Raw genomic sequence first — 12,077 nt, forward strand, 5'->3', positions numbered from 1 at the left:
CTCGTCATCGGGTCTCCCTTCGTGTGGGCAGTGCACGTTGATGATGCTGTAGTTGAAGACACGGCCTTTGATCCTCAACTTGCACATCCTTGCGTTGATCGGTTGCCACCCGATCACACGTTGGCGCATCTTGCCCAGCACTATGAAGCCGGTTCCCAGCTCGTTGGTTGTACCATAGCTCTGGTAGAAGGTAGCCGCTCGATGCCCGCTTTTCCACACCTTCTGTCCCGTCCAGCAAAGTTCCTGCAGCGCCACGATATCGAAGTTGCGGGAGTGTAGCTCGTCGTAGATTATCCTGTCACATCATGCGAAGCCGAGCGATCTGCAGTTCCATGTTCCGAGTTTCCAATCGTGATCCTTTATTCGTCGCCTGGGTCGTTGCCGATTGTTCTGGGTCGTATTCTCTTCTGTATTGTTCGTTATGTGGGTTTTTTAAGGGGCGGCTTATAGGGCCTACGCCAACCACCTGTCTCGCCGGTGGGCCATCGTGCCAGGACTGCTTAAGGTCCCACCTGGACACCAGGACAGGTTTACACCTTCCGAAGAAGGGTAACCCCCCCTTCCCTGTCAGCATACGACCAAAGTTCCCACCGGGGTTGGTTACCCGATCTTCACTAAGGTTACTCGTATCCCAGTCGACGCCACGGGGAGGCCAGGGCTAGGAGTTACTGGGCAGGAAGCTAAGGACCGCAAGTGGGGTCTATTTTATGCCTTCAGGTACAAGAGGCTTACGCACTGCCCAGTCATTGCCGATTTTTTAGACAAGTGATGTGCAAATTTGACTCAGTTTACCCTAAAATGGTGTTTGTCATAAGATAGCACAACAGCGACGATGTGCTTGAATAATTCACCTGACCAAGACCAAGCCAGGAATCAGGAATCCGAATATATTGGCTTAAATGGCACAAGCCAAAGCAAACAGCCTCTGGGCATAGAAATTTACGTCCAAACCTGTTAATGTGTAATACATCCTCCCACACACTCAACCGTCCACCATCTTCATCATCGTACTACGTCTATGAAATTGGGTTTCTTTAGTTTTCAACTAGCAATAATCGCACCTCGGTTGTACCTCGTTGGTCACGTTATCGCCACTGGGCAAAGCTTATGATTGGGTTAATGCTTTTGAATCTTTTTTCCGAACATAGCAATTCACTATGCTAAATTTCACTCTAAGGAGGAAAATTTGGTAAAAACCAAAATTTCTCACTAGGGTGAAAATTTGTTGGTAAAACCAGTCTTTGTACTTGAGGGCACAAATCCTTATTTCATACACAGTTGCGTTTCGGCTTCGCCTCATCAGAAACCGACACTAACTTTACCAACAAATTTTCACCCTAGTGAGAAATTTTGGTTTTTACCAAATTTTCCTCCTTAGGGTGAAATATAGCATAGTGCTTTCGCATAGGCCTGCTAAGCCGGTTCGGTTTCGGTTTCACTGTGTCTCCTCGGCATAAACAGAACTTCTGCTCGAACGGGACATCACGTTTGATCAGTCGTTCGATTGAAACACAAAGTGTGTGTTAGTTTTAAGTGATTTGCGTCAAGCCGGCGCTAATCTATTCCGACAATAAGTTAGTGTCGGTTTCTGATGAGGCGAAGCCGAAACGCAACTGTGTATGGGATAGCAATTCAGTAAAACAAAAAAATGAGATATTATTTCAGTTTCAAGTCTGACTATCAATGGTGCACCCGCGGTGCTGTTAAAATAAATGATTTTGATTGATATTTTTGCACCAAATTTCCTTCGGCAAAGTTGTTGGGCAATTTCTGAAGTATACTTCTGATTAATTAGATGCACACTGTAGTAAAATCAGTGGTTTCCAGATTTGAAAATGTTAAAAAATCAGATTTCCCATATAAATTCCTATTCAAATTTCAAATGCAATGCGCTACGCCGGTTTATAACCAATCAACCCCACATTTTGCACAGTTGATTGGGTTGGGACCCTGAAAGGAAGCAAAAAAACTTTGTGCTGAAAAATCGATCATTTTCCCCCACCCTAATGCAGCTAAATTGCACTAAAATCACTGGTAACTGTCATACAAGTGAAATGTTCAATGTTTTATAAGAGTCGGTTTTAAATGATAGCAGGAAGTAGTAACTTGCCGCTAGCCGGCGCTATAAACGACCAGCAGATTCCCAGCAATTGATAGAAGAACCTTGCATGCAAACTTGGATGCAATGGTTGCGAAATTGATTGTGATTGTGATTTGTAACGTCTTTTAATTCGAATGCTCTGGAAACAAATGCTCTAGGGTATTTGTATGTTCTCTTCATTCATATGATAGGTGAATTCTTCCCATGGCATCGTATTGAATTGTATTTGAATCGGGTTCCCGCTTTCGAAATTACGAGTTAAAGAGTATGGTCTCATATTATTTCTTTAATTTATACAGGTACTATTATAATATACATGATGTTCGGTTCACGGTTATGAATCTCTCCAGGAGTGATAGAGGATTTGGAGAAAAATTGTTCTACACATGCTAATCAAATTTCAACTATTACAGTGTTATTGAGCTATTTGTCTAACTCAAAAAGTGCACCTTATTTTAATTCTTTCAATTTCATTTGAAAGCAGAATCCTTATTGAGGTATGACCATATATCTTTCATTTAACGAGCTTAAGTAACCTATTGGATGTAAAGTATTTGAAAGGTGGCGTTTTATCGAATTTTTGTTCATTTCTCGAAAAGTTAAATATTTTATTATTTTGAGAAAACAAATGAGAGCCCTCTCAAAAACACTATATTTTGACTACTTGGCCAAAAAGATTATTTAAAAATGGCAATACAAAGTGTGCTTTTTAAGTTAGTGGGATTTTAAAACAAATTGGTTAATTCCAGAAAAAATTGAAATCCCTGTATCGGTTAAGAATTGATGGTATGTGTGCAATGCTTCTTTCCCGAAAAAAATATTCTCTATCACCCCTTGAGAGAATCTTAACCGAGCACCAAACACCATGTGAACATAATACAAAACTTTTTAAAATTGATCCAAAATGGATGATTAAAATTAGGTGATGGATTATTATTACAGCCTTTTTGTTCATGTTGACCACCTGCGTTGACTTAAGAAGCACCGAGGGAATAGAATAAATACCTGGTTTAATTTTAAATTTGTTTTCCTGGAAATATTATAGTATAGTTTTTCATAAACTCCTGTGATTTTACAATTATTTGTAGGCTCATATTCGAAGAACAAAAACAATTGCAAATCCTTCCTAAAATATACACGAATTGAGCACATAGCATGCCCAACGACTCTAGCTATACCGAACTTCTAACACTATAGTAGGAATCCCGATCAAAGTAGTATAGCATATGCCAAGATTCCCTACAAGTTGAGCTTTGAATCATATCTCGTTTGCTATTAAAATTATAAAATATTATAACAAGAATCAATGGGTCCTATTTTTTATAATCAGGATATTTATCAAATACATTTTCATTCTAATAAACTCTTTCTGAAAAGGAACTCGTCCGCAGCAGTGCAGTAAAAACAAAACTCCTCCAGTTAGCATGAGCAGTTTACTGTCTCGCCGTTGTTTGTTTTAGCTAATTCCAGCAATTTCCTCCCCTTCCTCACTCTGCCCAAGCTGGTTTCCTACCACGTTCGGGACCCATTCCTTCTGCACAGCCAGTGGGATTTGAGGAACTCCAGGAATTCTAAGCCTTTTGGTCGGGCCATTGAGAGAAAAAAAGAAGACCGACCCCGTCGCGTGATGATGATCATGATCATCGTGATGCTTCGCACGGTTCAGGAAATTTTCGGTCGGTCGCCGTGTATAACCGAGAGCGGGTCCCAGAACAGAAATCGGAGAAGGCGCCAAGCAACATGTGTTTCCATTCTCGAGCTCGACCGCGAGGCCATCCGAGGCGAAGCAAGCGCATTTCGAGGGAAAACCGAAGAAATTATCGGTTGGCCAAGATCTACAACGGTGATATTTTGTGCCCTTTCCGTGTGTCTTTGTTTCGAAAAATTTCTGTTTGTTGCGGTGGACCCGCGAAGACAATGATGTTTCACAATTTAAGCATCATCTTTCACTGGTTTGCTGCGCTTCTGCACCGGGTCTACATGCACGGTCAAGTCGCGAAAATCAGCGGACCTCACGTTCATCGTGGCTGACGAATGATGCAGCGAAGCCACACAAAACGGCTCTCGAAATAATTTGATTGAAGAAATTCTGAGAATTTCACCTCCATCCGTGGCTAGCGAAGTCAACGCAGAGAAAAATGGGTATCGTTATGGTAATGTGTATCTTTTCTCAGCGCCAAGTCTCCCAAACGGAGCCCTCGCGCCACCGTCTGCTCCTCTGCTGGTTCGATGGCTTGGGGCAGGGAAGACCTAAACGAGATGATGATGATCACTTTATCTTGCTAAAAAGTTGTTAATATTTGTTCGCGCCAAGCGGCAGAGCTACCGAGTGACTTTCTCATTGTGGCCGTTTGTTTAAAGGTGAAGCAAGAAAAATTTCTGGTAAAATTTAAAGAACTTTACTTCGCGTGAACATACTTTACAATTAGTACTAGAGACAGCTTCAGAAGTTTTTATGAAGCCTTTCTGTCACAACGATAAATTAGCCAACGACAATGGCAATCAGTCAATATGTATATATCCCACTTCCTACCGATCGATTAACTACACTAATGGCATTTTCGTTTTTGACAATTCACTATACCGCACCATCATGGGTGAATCGATTTTTTTGGTCGAAAATCCAGAACTTATAAACCGTTAGTACTAAACTTTCAGTGTCTTTGGGACAAATTCTCTACAATAAGTGCTCTTCATTTTAAGGGAAACAAAATTAGGGTGGCTCTCTCGATTTTTGAAATAAAAAAATTATCTCCTGAATGAAAAAAGATAGGAGAATATGATCTGCCAAAGAAATGTAGAGAAAACAATTTTGAGTAACTTTGCTGTTTTTATTTTACAGCAATTTCCCTTGTTCCGTTTAGGGTGGCTCTTAAAAATTCAGTTTTTTTTAATATAACTTCTATAACAACTCATTAACTTTTATATAAACAGAGTTATTGACGTTTTTATTCTCAAAATTCGACATTTTCTAAGCTAAATAGCTCCGAAGGTGGCAAAAAGTGGCAATCAATGTTATGACAATCTGATAGTACTTTAAAAAAACTACAAAATAAGGGGTTCATGGTTTGTGTCCTAGCTACTGTTCATGTGAAATGTTTGCTTATAAACTACCTTTGTTATAGAGAATGTATGCGGTATTCATCTAAATTCGTACTTAAAATATATATTTATCATACATAGTCGCCGTTCTTATATACACACATATCCGGATCTCTGATGCAAATCGGTACACTCGGAAGAAGTTATTCTAAACTAGTTTCGTGGAGTGAAGTTGTACATAAAACATGTTGTTTTCGGACTACGGTTTATAAAATGAATGTTTGGAGTATTTGCATGGCAAAAAAGAAATTATTATGAATATATTACAATATATTGAAAGCTCAGGTTTACCGTAAAGGAGCACCCTTTGTTTAGCATTAATGATTTATTTGTCTTTTATTAATTATATTACCTCCTCTGCTTCAGCTCACTGTAATTTAGCCTAATAGTTTCCCAAAATACCATTTTTTGCCTTTGGAAATTAACAAAAAATTAAAGGGTTGTGTACAGGACACGACCACGGTGACATTAAAAATGTAGCTTTTTTCAAGAGCGTGCAAATGTATTTTATCTATCACACATATCGACTCAAGTTCTTGCTCACTCGCCTGTTTTTACATTTCTTATAAAAGAAATGTATAGAATTCGCTCAAACTTTCAAGATTTTTTCCGAGGCCCGGAGGGCCGAGTCTTATATACCAATCGACTCAGCTCGACGATTTGGGACAATGTCTGTGTGTGTGTGTGTGTGTGTGTCTGTGTGTGTGTGTGTATGTAACGGACAAATTCTCATTCGTGTTTCTCAGCAATGGCTGAACCGATCTTATCCAAACCAATTTTAAATGAAAGAACTAAAAAACAGTATGAACGCTATTAATTTGTTTTTGATTCTGATGTTTAGTTTCGAAGATATGAATGTTTGAATGCGTAAAAATGGTGTTTTTCGCAGTTTTTTGAAATTATCTGCCGAAATTGACAATATAGATTAACAATTCATATGTTTTTAGACAGCTTTAACGAATACCTTTCGAACAAGCTATAGATTGTTGAAATCGGACTATTATCAAAAGAGATATTTAACATTAAATGCGGACGAAAGATTTTTATCATTTCCCATTGCCAGAAATATGACCAAAAACATATAATCTATTATTAACGCCAAAACGGCTTATTTTAGGTCAATAGTATCTTCGGAGAATTTAATGGAGGTAATATAGCCTTTCTTCTGGAATTGTGCTTTTGCTGATTAATCCCCCTATGAGTGAGATATTTTCACAAATTTTCTTGGAAGTGATTATATCGAAATGATGTCTTCAGCAAATTTGTAGCTCTTACTTTGGCGAATAACTTTACTAAAGGCTTTAAATATCTATTTTGAATACTTTAAAAGTTGTGGCTTGTTGTTTGTTGCTTACTCTTTGTCGCCCATTTATTGTTCAATATAGTAATAATCCATTGAAATAAGCTAAACATTATTTCGATAAAACGACTTTTGTATTTCATTTTACTATCTACAACCGCTAGAAATAATCACCGAACACTTCCAAGTTGTCTGGAAGGAACTTGATACCTTATCAGTACAAAAATGTTCATTTGTGCGAACCTTCTCACTGCAATTTTTCTGACTTATAACCATCGGATCGATCTGAAACATATCGGAAAATGAAAAGCGAAAAAAATAACTCCAAGCAACGGCGTTGCCAAGAGAAGGTTTTGGGGTTTAACACCGTATAACACGTAATATGATTAATAACGAGGATAACACTTTCCGAATGTAGAGAGAAATTTATGAAAAATGACGATTTCCATTCGACTCTAGCAGGTTCTGATCGATTTTGATGAGCATTTGATTTTTGTTGTATGACCAATTGTATGTATAGGTCAAATGTTTAAAAACAGTAATTTAAGGTCAAGATAACATCATTTTGAAACCGCCAATTTCGGAGGTTTAGTATCTTCGATGAGTTTTACAAACGTTAAACAGCGCATCATTTGATAAAATAATTTTGACGGTATATCGTCCAAGAAGTATTTATGGTGCATTTTCTCAGGTTAATATTCATGACTACAATAAAGTCGCAACAAATTCGCTAAAGACACGAACCTTGTTACTATTTTCTGGAAAATAATTCTGCATAATTTTAAAACTTCAAAAATTATGGTTTCGGAATTATGCCGTTTGGACAGTAAGCTCGATTTTCACCAAACCCCCGCCAAACCGAATTTCTGGCTACGCCGCTGACTTCAAGTAAGTAGAAACAAAGTCGTTCTACACTCGTTCACAAGAAACTTCTTCGAATACTGAATATCTATTATAATACATTGACACCCCAATTGTATCAGCCAAATATGAATTGCCAAATATGATTTTTTATTGCATCGAACTACAACAATTTTTAGGTAGCTTTCAAGAGGTTATTTTATAGACTTCTTCCAAAATTTGGCGAACCTATTCCAATTCGTATACCAATTAATTGGGATACTTAAGGGTTTATATGTTGCAGATAGAGAAAATACTGAAATTTTCAGCTTTTTTCCTACACAATATTACGAAAGCTTATTAAATAATTTTTCCTAATAAGTTTGTGAAAATTATAAACTATTTGAAATTTTTTAATAGTTTAATTTTTTATTTAACCGTGATTTTTTAATAAATAGTGACCATCGCTTCACAACGTAGTCTATTTTTCATGGCTTGCGGTGAGTACTCTCGAATTGCTGAACTGAAAATTATGGAATAGAAATTTATAGTATTATTTACAGAGTAAACTCGCCGCGCAGATAGATCTGAATTAGACCCACTGGTGCCCTAAGACGATTTCGCTAGATTTTCAGAGCACGGTGCAACCAGGGCATTAACGCAAGTGACGGAAGGTTATCGAAAAGTTTCGTGAAAATGGAAATCCCAGTAATGATGATGATTTTCCCAAACGGTTCGTTTTCGTGAGGTTTTTATTTGTTCTTTGGCATTAGGATTAGCGATAATAATTCAAATCAAGGATACTACTGGGAAGTCACCTTTAGAAAAAGTCGATGTCGAAGTAAAATTTGAAACTATGCACGCATGCACTTCAGAGATAGCGTGATATCCGGAGCTGCGATTTCATTTCAACGCTTTTTTGTGAAAATGGCGATACTTACAAATGTAAACATAGGGCTTTTTTCATACATGCGAATGAAGGCTTTGAAACGCAATAAATTTACCTAAAAAATTTGATTCTACGATATTGCTTTCTTAAACTACAGCAAAAAATACAACGGGCGAAACTGTATTTTTGTTTATTTATTTAAAGTTTCGCCCTCCACGCTCCATGCAAACAAACAGAGCGATACTTTTTTTTGCTAGCAGTTTAGAGGCGAAACTGTGTTTTCGTATTTTTTAGGATTATCAGCTGTAAATAGTAACAATGATCGCTATTGAAAAAACTCGGACGAAATCGGTGGTGTAAAACGGTAGTTATTGTAAAAAAAACTTCAATGCTGATAGGTGGGACCGAAAAAGTAAACAATCGCCAAAGGGGCGATACTATCATTTTGTCATTTTAAATAGTAAAAACAAATTTTAATTTAATGATTTCAAATACTTTATGAAGTTCTGGGTTTCGATCACTAAATCATGCAATCTAGGATGTAGAAAACACAATAGTTCTTAAATAGGAAATAAAACCAAGTCTGGAAATATTCACTGTTGATTTTCTTTGAATGGTATCACTGCTAGTATCGCCCTTTTCAAGAAAAAGCGTTGATTTCTTAGTTCTCAGTCGCGTTGGAAATTTGAGTAAAGTATAAACTTCAAATCGATCCAAAAAAAAAATTTTTTTTTGGCACAGTACAATATATAACCCCTTTAGGAAAATTCAGTTTTGTCCACCATAATATAGATATTTTATTGACAGAGCATTAACAATAACTCGTTGGTATGTCTATTTTATGGGCCATTTTTTCGCTTTTCAATTGATTTGGTTTGAGATTTCTAGCACTGATGTTGTCCTATGCTGATTTGAGCGATTCCTGCCACTATCACATGTAGTATGTGTTATCAAAAACATCGCGAAGCCTCAAGTTCTAAATGTTCTCAAACGATATAATATCCGAAGAGTGATAAGAGTTATAAGAAATGTCTCATCACACTGTTAGGTGGATTAAAAACGTTTTTATGTTACAATTTGCTATATACCCTCCCCATTAAAACATAATTTATTGAAGGTCTTTTAACGGTAATCTATTAATTAATCAAGTATCTCACTAGGTGATTGGCATTATTTGGCTAATCCATCTAGTAAAAATAGGCTGGTCTGTCCAGAAAATATATTTAAAAGAAAAGTTCCATATTTAGAACCGTGACGAGGAAGCCCACGCCCAGCAACGGAAATATACAGATTCTTCATGAAATATGAAATTTCATTTTCCATTTAAATTTTCGATAATGTTTTAATGAACTTAAGTAAACAATCTTAAGGTTAAGTATTTCTTGATCGATTAGTGGTGAAAAAAATGAAATTATTTGATAAATTACATTGTTATGCAACGTTCGCACTACCAGTTAAAACGGGTTTTATGCTATCTTGGTGACATTTTCTCTTGTTGCTAATTATTAAAACGTGTTATAACTCTGTAGTGTAAACATTGTATTATTAAACCAATTCTGCAGCGTTTTATGTTATATAGGTGTTTTATGTGGTAATAGGACTGACATAATTATATCTTCAGTACAGCGGTTTGTTGCATAATTTCAAACAGATATATTTTAAAATTTAAATTAGTATACCTAACCGTTCTATTTGTTGTATACTTTAAAACGCAATTAGAACTGTGTTTTAACTACATAGGGCAGGACAGATACTCTGACTGGATAAACTGGGAAAACAATTTTAAGTCCAGTAACGATTAAGACATGGCTTGAATTTGAATCGAAAAAGAACACCCGCCTAAACTGCTGCTGGGACGGTAAGTTCTGTTTTAAAATTTTCCGTTGTGTACAGTACGAAACAAAAGTGTTTGAAATTAGAAAACAAAAAGTTCTGCTGGGAATGTGATTGTTTCCGATGCAATTACACTCAGGTTTTTTTACGCAGAGGATACAGGCCGTGCAAATGAAAACCGCCTAAATTTCAAAAAAACGCGTAAATGAAAACCGCGGAAATTTCAAAATTCGCGTAAAAAATACCGCGTAATAAAACCTGAGTGTACTCCCCTATATAAAATACTACGCTGCTGAACAGTGCAATAACTACAGAAGCACGTTGTCAGATGCCTTACTGATGAAAAAACATATAACCAAAATATGAAACATATGAAAACCAATAGGCTTTTTACCCTAGGCAGCTACAATGTTTAGGATTAACAAGTTACAACGCACACGCATGCATAAAAATAAATATATTTTGACATTAAAAATGTCTTACTCCACTATCTGGGGCTAGGTGTCATTCTAAAATCTAAACTATCTCCCATGTAACGAAACTATGTAAGGTTTGCACGCTTATAACTCCGATATTACTAGATGGATTTTAATCATTCATACACCAACCGATTCAGAAACACCTAACTTAAATATTGGTAATAATTTAATATCTCCCCAATAAAAGTAGACTTTTGGAAATTGGTAAAATTAAAAAGTTCACGAAAAACGGGAAAATTACCATTCGTGAGGCAGATTTCTCAGACACAGCCGTCAAAAGAGGGCAGCTTAGTGACTCAATGAAAGACGAAAAGTCATAAATAGAAGCGACGCATGTCCGTTTAAATCAGTTGTTGCTCTTGTCTCATACGAACAACATCGTCTCCGGGCGATGCAATAAGCGCTATCGATTTTCGGCAACGTTGGCATTTGCACACACTCACACCTATGTGACTAAACCATATACGGTTAGTTTATAAATAGAGGTGACGCGTACCCGTTTGAATCAGTTTTTGTTCTTATGTCGAACGGGTAAGATCATGGCTGCAGCGTGTGGGCACTACAATAAGCGGTAGACGCTATGCATTTTCGGCAGCGGTGGCCGTGTGCGGATTTTTCGGGTACCAGCACGGTGTCACAGAATGATTTGCAAAGTGGGTGGGTGGGGTGGTTTGGATTTAATTCAATACGGTGTGTGCTGCTTAAGAGTGTTGCGTTTGAAAAAAAATATATTTATTTTTATGCATGCGTGTGCGTTGTAACTTGTTAATCCTAAACATTGTAGCTGCCTAGGGTAAAAAGCCTATTGGTTTTCATATGTTTCATATTTTGGTTATATGTTTTTTCATCAGTAAGGCATCTGACAACGTGCTTCTGTAGTTATTGCACTGTTCAGCAGCGTAGTATTTTATATAGGGGAGTACACTCAGGTTTTATTACGCGGTATTTTTTACGCGAATTTTGAAATTTCCGCGGTTTTCATTTACGCGTTTTTTTGAAATTTAGGCGGTTTTCATTTGCACGGCCTGTATCCTCTGCGTAAAAAAACCTGAGTGTAATTGCATCGGAAACAATCACATTCCCAGCAGAACTTTTTGTTTTCTAATTTCAAACACTTTTGTTTCGTACTGTACACAACGGAAAATTTTAAAACAGAACTTACCGTCCCAGCAGCAGTTTAGGCGGGTGTTCTTTTTCGATTCAAATTCAAGCCATGTCTTAATCGTTACTGGACTTAAAATTGTTTTCCCAGTTTATCCAGTCAGAGTATCTGTCCTGCCCTATGTAGTTAAAACACAGTTCTAATTGCGTTTTAAAGTATACAACAAATAGAACGGTTAGGTATACTAATTTAAATTTTAAAATATATCTGTTTGAAATTATGCAACAAACCGCTGTACTGAAGATATAATTATGTCAGTCCTATTACCACATAAAACACCTATATAACATAAAACGCTGCAGAATTGGTTTAATAATACAATGTTTACACTACAGAGTTATAACACGTTTTAATAATTAGCAACAAGAGAA

The 12,077-nt window shown here is 36.9% G+C and overlaps 1 pseudogene; it reads right to left on the reverse strand.

The window, feature by feature from the left end:
- Positions 1-978: 978 nt before the first annotated feature.
- Positions 979-1,106, reverse strand: LOC131694430 (U4 spliceosomal RNA; annotated as a pseudogene).
- Between the last annotated feature and the right edge of the window lie 10,971 nt (positions 1,107-12,077).

Source organism: Topomyia yanbarensis, chromosome 3 (assembly GCF_030247195.1).
Source record: "Topomyia yanbarensis strain Yona2022 chromosome 3, ASM3024719v1, whole genome shotgun sequence".
Taxonomy (NCBI): Eukaryota; Metazoa; Arthropoda; class Insecta; order Diptera; family Culicidae; genus Topomyia; species Topomyia yanbarensis.